The sequence below is a fragment of the Benincasa hispida genome, chromosome 7, assembly GCF_009727055.1.
Source record: "Benincasa hispida cultivar B227 chromosome 7, ASM972705v1, whole genome shotgun sequence".
Classification (NCBI taxonomy): Eukaryota; Viridiplantae; Streptophyta; class Magnoliopsida; order Cucurbitales; family Cucurbitaceae; genus Benincasa; species Benincasa hispida.
In genome coordinates, this window is record NC_052355.1 from 33703281 (window position 1) to 33714832 (window position 11552).

Consider the following 11552-nt stretch of genomic DNA (forward strand, 5'->3'; position numbering starts at 1 on the left):
CAAAGCCAATGACAAAGGGGAAAATGTGTTGTAGGAAAACCAATCGCAACAATCTACCTTTATCACCTCCCTATCAGTTTAACAGCCACACGATATGATCACAAACTCTATAAGTGCTCAATATAGAGAACCGTCGCAAACTTCTTTTATGTACTCCAAGTCGTACACCAAGAGGATCGTCAACTTGAGAATGCTAGTTGAGTGCCAACTTCCAAAGTTTTAGTAGTTTGATAGAAAGGAAAATCCAAAACAACATGTTGTTCACTTCATTGGAATCTGCAAAAATGCAGGAACTAGAGAAGATCTGCTAGTCAAGCAGTTCGTTCGAATCTTGAAAGGGAACAAAAAATTGGTACACTGATCTAGAGTTCGAGGTGATTGACAGTTGGGAACAACTGAAAAAAGAGTTCCTGAACCGCTTTTACAACACCCGACGCATAGTTAGTATGATGGAGCTGAAAAACGTCAAGCAGCAAAAAGGACCAGTCATTAATTATATCAATCGATGGAGAACTCTGAGTCTGGATTGCAAAGATAGACTCACTAAATTATCTATGGTGAAAATGTGTACCTAAGACATGTACAAGGAGCTTCTCTACATCCTACAAGGCATAAAACCTCGTACATTTGAAGAACTGCCTACTCGCGCCGATGACATGGAGTTGAACATCACCAATAGAGGAACTAAGGACTTCTTGGTTCTTGAAGTGAGGAAAGACATGAATGAAACCAAGAGCACTGAAAAGATCGTGAGTAGTGCTACAAAAGAATCTATGGTTGTCCATGCAACCCCACTAAAATTTTCCTCCAAAGGAAAAGAAACAAAACCTGAAAAGAACAATGATGGAGGCAGGAGGCGTCGCCTAACTTTGAAAGAAAGACAGGAAAAGCTTTATCCATTTCCTTACTATGATATTGCAGACATGCTAGAGCAATTGCTAAAGAAGCAACTTATTCAACTGCTGGAATGCAAGTAACCGAAACAGTCGGGAAAAGTAGATGATCCTAATTACTACAAGTATCACTGGGTTGTTAATCACCCCACTGAAAAAGTGTTTCTACTGAAAGAGCTGATTCTAAAGTTGCCTTGTGAAAAGAAATCGAGCAAAGAACTTCTATCGATCATATTAAACCTTTAAGTGCTCGATCTTTAGTCTTTCAAATCTTGAATATGGCCACGATAGAAGAAGAAAATCAATGTTCAATGTCTATTTCCACTCGAACTTCAACTTTCAAAAAGCTAAGTATCTCCACATCAAAGAGTGATCAACCTTCAACATCCGTTTTCTATCGTCTCAAGATGGTGAACAATCAACATGAAAGATGAAAAGCTTGAAGGCAAAACTATTTCATGAAGAAAACAATGACGAGACGATTCACAGTCGTGTCCCTTCACGTATGTAAATGAAGCTATATATTATCATAAATACAGAAGGTTCCTTGACAATGAAGCCAAAACTCACCATATTAACCGACCCTATGAATGAAAAAGGTGAGCAAAGTCATGATGAAAATATAAGCTTCTGAAATATAAATGTAACAATTCCTTACCACAAGAGCCTAAATTGCATGTTGCTCTTGGCCTGCATGAACTTATAAGGTGAAAAAAAAAAAAAAAAAAAAAAAAAATCTTTTGAACTACGTTTATGACTTGATCCCTATTCACTATAAAAGGTACGTAGGAAACATTTTTTTAAAAAAACAAAAAGCAAAAAAAAAAATGTTGACCTATGTTATGATTTGATTCTGTTCTTCAAGGGTACATAGACAACTTAAAGAAATTTAAGTTCAAGAAAAAAAGTCCCAATCACCTACATGTGACTTTACAAAATTGATCATCCCCAATGAATAATGAGACTCCAAATTGAAGACATTCATCTTTGTTGGGAGGAACACGACAAATTGGAGGCAGAGCAACAAATTCAAGACGTTCATCCCTATATAAGAAGGTGATACAGTAAATTGAAGACACACACTACTTTGCACGAGACTATACGAGTTGGGTGTATACCAAAAAGGTCTTCATTAAAAAAGAAATTCAATCTTCTCTTCGTTCTCTTAAATAAAGAAGCTTCAAGTGTTGGACATTGCTTGCTTCAAGTTTGAGGCACTCGCCTAAAGTTTGACGCTTGACCTTCAATTATATAAATTCTACAAAATCAAGTCCAAAAGCTTCTTTGATGCTTCTACAAAATCAAGCTCGGAGGCTTCATTGATGTTTCCTTAAAATCAAGTTTGGAGGCTTTGTCGATGCTTCTACAAAATCAAATTCAAAGGTTTCACTGATGCTTCCTCGAAAGTTTGAAGGCTTCTCTAATGCTTCTATAAAATCAAGTTCAGAGGCTCCACCGATGCTTTCATCAACACTTCTTCAAAAGCAAGTTCAGATATTCCACCGGTTCTTCTTCAAATTCAAGTTCGAAGGATTTGTCAATGCTTCATCAAATTCAAGTTCGAAAGATTGGCCGACGCTTCATCAAATCCAAGTTTGGGAGATTGGTCTCACATGCGAGATCAAGTCCGATCTGCTTGGCTCCGTTTCATCTGAAAGATTAAGGTGTGTCTGGCTCTGTTTCATCTACGAGATCAAGTCCAGTTTTTTTGGCTCCGCCTAATCTAAAAGATCAAGTCCAGTGCAGCTAACTCCGCCTCATTTTTAAGGTTAAGTCTGGTGCAGCTTTCTACGCTTTATCTTTAATTGTTTATTCGTCTCCAAGTTTGATGATTGTATTCTTGCTTCTCCATCTCCAAGTTTGATGGTTGCACTGCTGCTTGTTCCATTTCCAAGTTCTAAAATTTGACTGCTGCTTCTCCATCTCCAAATTCGAGGGCTTCTCCATCTCCAAGTTTGATGGTTGCATTGCTGCTTCTCTATTTCTAAGTTTGTTGGGTACGCTGCTATTTCTCTATCTCTAAGTTCGAGGATTGCATTGCTGCTTCTCCACCTCCAAGTTTAATGGGTGCTGGTGTTTTTCCTTATCCAAGTTCGAGGGTTACACAGCTGCTTCTCCATCTCTAAGTTTGATAGTTGCACTGATACTTATCCATCTCCAAGTTTGAGGATTGCATTGTTGTTTTTCTATCTCCAAGTTTGATGGTTGCACTACTCTTTCTCCATCTCCAAATTCAATAGTTGTATTGCTACTTCTCCATTTTCAACTTTGGTGGTTACACGCATTGACGCCTAAAAAGTAGCGTGTGATGCATTGACGTTCATATTTACTACATATTTGTAATGTGTCTGCTACATATCTACTATATGGCTGCTACATGTCTACTATATGTCTACTACCTGTCGGTAACATATCTGCAAAATATGTTCAACAAATTTTTGAGTGGATGACGTATTGACGTCATTATAATCACTATTGGAGTTGGTATGCTAACATCATGACAAAGGGAGGAATAGTGTGTCGCACCCTAAGTTGGTGGATAGATGCATAACAAGGAATGTGGGACGCATTGACGTAGTGCCAATCTATGCCCTGATGTGCCCTATAATCCCTGGTGGAGTTGGCACAATAACTTTACAACAAAGGATGGACTAGTGTGTCGCACCCTAAGTTGACACGTGGAAATATAAAAACTTCATGACAACAGATGGACTAGTGTGTCACACCCTAAGTTGGTACATCAAAGTTGGTTTAGTGACCTCACAACAGATGAGCTAATGTATCCCACCCTAAGTTTACATATGAGGATACAACAACTTCACAATAAAAGATGGACTAGTATGTCACACCAGTACATCAGAGTTAGTGCAATGACTTCACAACAAAAGATGGACTAGTGTGTCCCACCCTAGGTTGACACATGAGGATGCAACAACTTTATAACAAAGGATTGACTCAACAACTTTACAACAAAAGATTGACTAGTGTGTAACACCCTAAGTTGGCATGGGTGGGATACACTAGCCCATCCTTTTTACAACAAAGGATTGATTCAGCAACTTTACAACAAAGGATTGATTCAGTAACTTTACAACAAAGGATTGACTAGTGTGTCACACCTTAAGTTGGCATATAGGAATGCAACAAGTTCACAATGAAGGATGGGCTAGTGTATCCCACCCTAAATTAGCACACATGGGGATGCAACAACCTTATGACAAAGGATGGATTAGTGTGTCACCATTACTACAAAATCAATGTTTCTTGACATTTTTTCAATGTCAAGTGTCACTATTCTTGACGTTTTTAAAAATGTCAAGGAATCCAGTGTCAAGAATGTGGATGTTCTCGACTAGGAAAAAAATGTCAAGAACAATGTCACTTGACATGTTTGAAATGTCAAGAATATTAACGTTCTTGACACATAAAAAAATGTCAAGAATAGTTTTACTTGATATTGTAGGATCTAAAGGCAACACTAGAAGGGGGTGAATAGGGTTGACTACCAATTTTTTTTTTTTTTAAATAATTTTATCTTCAAACAATATTCAATAAAGTTAACCCACTAATTTGATTAAAGAAAATTTATGCAAGACAAAACTTAAATCATGCAAGCTATGAAAACTTCAAATTTAAAGACAATTTAATCAAGGATAAATTCAAATGACACACTAAAAATTAAATCATGCAATTTGGAAAGATTAAAAAAATAACTAAGACAAGAAGCAAAAAATTTGAAAACAAGAAATAAAAGAGAGAGAGGAAGAGAAAACACCGGGAATTATAGTGGTTCGGCAAATTACCTACTCCACTCTCTAAGACTTCTTCTTGGGTATTTCACTAAGTGATCCTCTTGCAGGTGAGGACCAAACCGACACACGACCCTCTTTTTCCTAGGCTAAAGAGAAACCCAAGATTCTTTTTACTGGTTCAGGATCAAACCAATTTCTTTTTCTCACAACCCAAGGTGTACCCACACCTTAATACAATTCCCAAAAATTAAAAGAAAACCTCACAATATTACCTCTTGAAAGCTAAATATACAAGTTGAGCACTCAGAAAAAAAAACTCACAAAAATAACTTTAGGCCAATTTAGGAGCAAGAAGGACAAGAATTTGAGAGTAGAGAGAATTGAGAGCTTAAGACTTGATAGCTTTTTTGGTATGTCCATGAAAGTAAAATCAAGTCGAATTTATAGACTAGGGGGATAAATTTTGGCCATTGGATATGATTGGGGTGGAGATTGAATAAAAATAGAAAAGGAAAGGATTTGAAAAGAAGTTTTGAAAGATTGGAATTATTGAGATTTGGAGAATAAAAAAGATTTAAGGATGAAAATTTAGGAAGGAAATCAAATTTGAAAATGCTGAAATTTGATGAGAATTTGGAGAAAATTGGATCAGGAAATTAAAGGAAAATAAGAAAATGAAAATGAAAATAAAAAATAGCCGGATGATATGAACACTACGCACACAGGGGAGGAGATTGAGCATCACACGCCGCATTCTGTGAAGAAACCGCAGGCACATGCGGCACACGCGCGCGTCCGCACGTGAAGTTGGGTGACCGCCACTTGTCGTTATCTCATTCGTCCACGGTCGCCACGACACTGCCACATCATGTACCACGTCATCGTCACAGTCAGCAAAAAGTGACAAGTTGAAGCGTCACGTCATCCACCACGTTGGATGCCACGCCAGCAAGGTGCCACGTGTCACTGTCACGTTGGATTTCCTCTCCAATCATCTTTTGCTTATAACTTTCTTGTTTGAACTCCGATTTGAGCGATTCAAATTGCGTTGGAATCGTCTTTCCGAGCTTTACAAGATAGTGATTCTGAAACACTAAAAATATTAGTACAAAAAATCTGAGTTTGTTATCATCAAAATACTTGGTTTGGTTGAGCCCTAAAGCTAACAGATATCTGAAAAATGTCAAGATATACTTTACTTGATAATACAAAAATGTCACTGATATAGGTGTTCTTGACAAGAATAAAGTGTCAAGTGCAAAACTTATTGACAGTTTTAACTTGTCAATTATATCTATATCTTGACACATTTAACTTGTTAAGTATGTTTGTGATTTTTTTTAGAAAAAAATTAATATGGATGAACTAGTTCCGAAAAGGTTCCGTATGCTCATCCTATTCATGCCACCAGAACCTGTAATAAACCATCATTTCAAACCATCCTGTTAAAGGGAATCTATCTATAAATTGTTCTTATATTTTGATCCAACAATCACATATGATATACTATATAATATATGACAAATATCCATCAAACCAAATAAACAACTAAATATATTTTCAATCTTATAAACCAAAATTTCCTCCATGAAGGATTTTCTAAGTTGGAAGAATATGAACATTTCCAAAAAGAATATAAGGATTATAATTCCAACAGTCAACCTCTTATGAACAATTTCAAAAATTATATTTTAAAAACTTCTATCAAAATTACCATCAACCCCATATTAACAAACCTATATCATTCTCCCCATAACAACTATCAAAATCAACTCTGCAATCATCATCTCTATATTAATACATACGAACAATTAACCACCTTTCCAAAACTACAATTAATCTTCCCCCCTCTCACTAACTATGAACAATTCCAGAAAATATTATACCTATACCAATATGAAGTAAATCCAAAAATACAGTTAGAACAAACACCTTCAAAATAACCAAATTGTGCGAACACCTACAATCACATGTAGCAACCCAAGAATTTAACCAACTTAACTTGCATCTTGTCTAACTCGATTTGTAAGTATGAGTTCCTTATATCAATCTATAAACATAAAAGCTAAATATTATAATGAATTCTACATTTTCCTACGCTATTTGAAATGTCGAAGACGTTTGATAACATACCAAATCTGAGATAACAACGCTTATTCTGGTCACAATATCCTCATATACCTCATGACGTAGTATCCACATTAGTACTCCCAATTTGTAGAGAATACTTAAGCAGAAAAAACTAATTAATAATAATGAAGTAATTCTTATGCACAAGATCAACATCATATAATAAATTTAGCAAACAAAAATGTGGCAATCAATGAGAAGTATAAAGTGGAAATTAATTAGCAATATAACAAAAACATAGCTTCATTTCTCCAGAAAATTAGTACCAAAATTTTAACACACAATAAATCATGGTTTGATCAAACAATGAGTCTCTATGTAAAATACAAGCACGTAAATAGTATCCAAACCACACACTGAAATCACACAATTATTCTCAAAATCAAACCAGAAGCAAAAATCTACATTCAATATCGACCATCAATTTACTATATTCACCATTTGATATTGATCAAGTTAAAAGAAAGAAAAAATTGTACCACCTAGTTAAAAGAAAGAAGAAATCATACCACAAAATCCAAAGTTGTCAAGAAAAAGAAAACTCATCCCAAAAAGTAGCATCTAATGCCTCCAAATCGAAATGAATGGACATGAGTCAATTGTAGCAATAAAGCTAAAGAGCACCATAAAATCATAAGACTTATAGCACATAATTGAAAGGTCAAAGTGTTATTACACTTTAAAAGTTGAAGAACTTATTAAAACACAAACTTGGAAGTTTAAGGACAATCATCTCACAACCCTCCAAAAATTTATGTAACCTATTAATTTTAGGTTGATTCATATAATTTTGCTTAAACATCATAAATTAAGGGCAATAACAATATGAAATTTTCATTCACCTCGGAGAAGTAAGAGCCAGGTTGGTCATGATATCATATTTATATATATTAAATGATTAATTTAATTACATGATGGAGGGAGTTACAATTCCCTCCTCCTCTTTTCTCTCCATCCATGTACGTGGGTGGTTTTTAGATTTTAATTATCTTTACCTGTGAGAGAAAAGATATGAGGAAGAAAGTTGATTTTTTTTTTTTAATAGAGAAAGGTTCTCTAAATTCCTCTCCTGTCTCTTCATCTAAAACTCTTATTTTTCTTCCTTCCCGCAATTCAAATTAACTAAAGCCCACCATTCTTGAGTTCTCTACCTGTGAATACCAAGGTCTCCAATTGGTGGTGTCCCAATTGGCCATTTTGGCTTTGTTCGTGATTTACAGATCAAGGATTTCTTGAAGAAGGTCTTCAAAGGTAATGTTTCATGAATCCCTAAACTTTTTGTTGTTGAGCATGCTATAGTTAATTATATAATTGCATAATCTATTTGTATACTCTATAAAATTTCTTTCTCTGTAAAAATGGAATTTAGGGCATTCCCGCTTCCGCTCAAGGGCCCTTCAATATGGGATCTTTCACTACAAATATATTTCTGTGTCCATTGGATATAACTAGTCAATAGTACAATGACCCCTCACAAATTGCTCGTAAGTACCGTTGGGCTAAAATTACTGTTTTGCCCCTACAATTACATCTAATTCCTTAAGTGCCACCGATCCTTCTAATGAATAATAAATCACGGTCCAACCCCTCTCAAGCCAGGAGAGGGTGTGGCGCCACATTGTTCAAAGCCCTAGAATCAGCCTTTAAGGGAGCAATTTATCTACTTGCCTCGACGTTAGGGAATGAGTGAATTTCTTCTTGTGTAACTGTGTTCTTAACTTTTCAATCAGACAAATCCCCAAAATGGTAGGCTTGTTGAGTCTGCGATCTGACCACTCTCACCCATACAAATCAAAGGACCACATTCATAGGCAGGAGTTCACAACTCGCTTAGGATTCAGGTGATGTTACCTATGGTCATCCTGGTGAAATGTAAGTCTCTATTATGAACGATGTTATATAATGAGATTAAACATTTTATGGTCCGTCTTATACAAACTCCTTTGTATGGAATAACCTCGCTCACATGTCTCCACATGAATGATCAGGATTATATCATTTGTAGCATTTTACAACAATTGTAACAACTACAAAGCGGGCCATACTCGTATTGTCTCCAGGATAAGGTATCCAACCTTATTCATCTACTACAGACCATTTAGGTTATCACTTAAATATAATTCACATGTATGTCTCTACATACATGTTTAAGCTACAATATAACCTTGGATGTTAGTTTATTGGTTTGTGGTTAATGCAACTAATTTAGAAATAAAACATCATATATTTTATTACATAAATAAAATGTTTGTACAATACAATTACAAACTATAGGACTCTACAAGATTTAGGGCATCAATCCCAACAATCTTCCACTTGACCTAAAGCTAGTGGAGTGTACAATATATAAGTCAAATTAATATACAAAATACACAAACAATAAACTAGGGCATAACACGCTCAGTACAAATCTCCCACTTTCCTAGTCTAAACGTGGCCTGTCCTATAGACCCATACTCTGCAGGTTACCTTCAAACATCTTAGCCGTGAGGGCCTTTGTAAATGGATCAACAACGTTATGCTTCAAAGCTATCTGCGTGACGATCATGTCTCCTCGATGCACAATCTCTCGGATGAGATGATACTTTCGCTCTATGTGCTTCCCACATTTGTGACTCCGAGGCTCTCGGGAATTAGCCACAACACTACTATTATCACAATAAAATGTGATAGGCTTTGACATGTCTGGAACAACTTCCAAATCAGTCAGAAACTTCCCGAGCCAAACAACTTTCTTAGTAGCTTCACAAGTCATTACGTACTCAACCTCCATGGTGGAGTAAGCAATGCATCCTTGCTTGGTGCTCCTCCAGACTACTGCTCCTCTGTTAAGAGTGAACACTGATCCTAATGTGGATTTTCTAGAATCCTTATTAGTTTGAAAATTAAAGTTCGTGTATCTTGTAAGGATCAGATCTTTAGAACCATACACGAGCATATAGTCCCTTGTTCTCCGTAGATACTTGAGGATATTCTTAACGGTGATCCAGTGATTATATCCTGGATTAGACTGATATCTACTGACTATTCCCACCGCATAGCAGATGTCAGGTCTAATACATGACAAGGCTGCCAATAGTCGATGCATAGGGGATCCGTCTCATTTTCTCAACCTCTTGAGATGTCTTAGGACACTGTTCCTTATACAATATAATTCCATGCCTGAAAGGTAATAAACCTCTCTTGGAGTTCTACATCGAATACTTGACAAATATTTTGTCGATGTATGATGCTTAAGACAGAGCTAGCATTTTGTTCTTTTGATCTATAAAGATTTGAATTCCCAGAATAAATTGAGCCTCTCTCAAATATTTCATTTGGAATTGGGTCACTAGCCAATTTTTAACTTCAGTCAGTAGACCTATATCATTCCCAATGAGTAGGATATTATCTACATATAACATTAAGAAAGCTACTGAATTGTTGATGATCCTCTTGTATACACAAGGCTCATCAACATTCTGATCAAAGACATAGGATTTGATTGCAGTATCAAACCTTATGTTCCAAGATCGAGAAACTTGCTTCAGCCCATAAATAGACGGATTAAGCCTCCAAACCTTTTGCTCTTGATCTTGGTTTATGAATCCCTCAAACTGCTCCACATAAATGGTCTCCTTAAGATTGTCATTCAGAACGACAGTTTTGACACCCATTTTTCAAATCTCATAGTCATAAAATGAGGCAATGGACAGAAGAATTCGGATAGACTTGAGAATGGCAACACGTGAGAAAGTCTCCTCATAGTCGACTCCCTCTACTTAGGTATAAGTCTTTGCTACTAGTCTAGCTTTGAAGGTTTACACCTTCTCATCAGCATCTCGTTTTCTCTTGTAGATCCATTTGCAACCTATAAGTTTAACCTCATCAGGTAGATCTACAAGATCCCAAACTGAATTGAAGTACATTGACTCCATTTCGAGAACCATAGCTTTGATCCACTCATCTTTGTCAACATCCTCTATTGCTTTCGTGTAAGACAATGGATTCTCAACATTTCCATCAACTACCATAGCTAGGATTTCTACAGACAGGTGGGTTCGCAATCCTCCCACTACATCGAGGCTCCCTCAACACATGAGGTGACCTTGACATACTAGATGATCCAACTTCAATAACTCTTGTTAAGGTGTTGAGCTCTTCAACAACTCTTATTGAAGTTTCAGTAGTTTCTTCGAAAATTTCATTCAACACAATTTTACTGAGACATGTGCTCCCTTATATGGGCTTCTTCTAGAAAAGTAGCGTTTTTCGATACAAACACTTTATTTTCCTTAGGGTCGAAGAAGTAACCATCTCTCGTGCCTTTGGGGTAGCTTACAAATAGGCATAGTTTTGAACGATGTTCCAGTTTCATAAGATTTTCCTTAAGCACATGTGTTGGGCAACCCAAATTCTGAAATGACGTAAACTAATTTTATGACCATTCTATAATTCCAAAGGTGTTCTGGTAATACTTTTGGATAGAATACAGTTCAAAATGTACGCTGCAATCTGTATTGTGAAACCTCAAAACGAATCAGGTAAGGAAGCATAACTAATCATAGACCGAACCATGTCTGATAGGGTTCGACTTCTCCTTTCTGATACACCATTCTGTGAAGGTGTACCAGACGCTGAGAGTTGGGATACAATTCCATGCTCTATCAAATAGTTCTGAAATGTTAGATCCAAAAACTCTCCACCTCAATCAGATCAAAATGTCTTCTATTTAATGAATTTTCAACTTCAGCCTTAAATTCTTTGAACTTTTTAAAGGATTTAGACTTATGTTGCA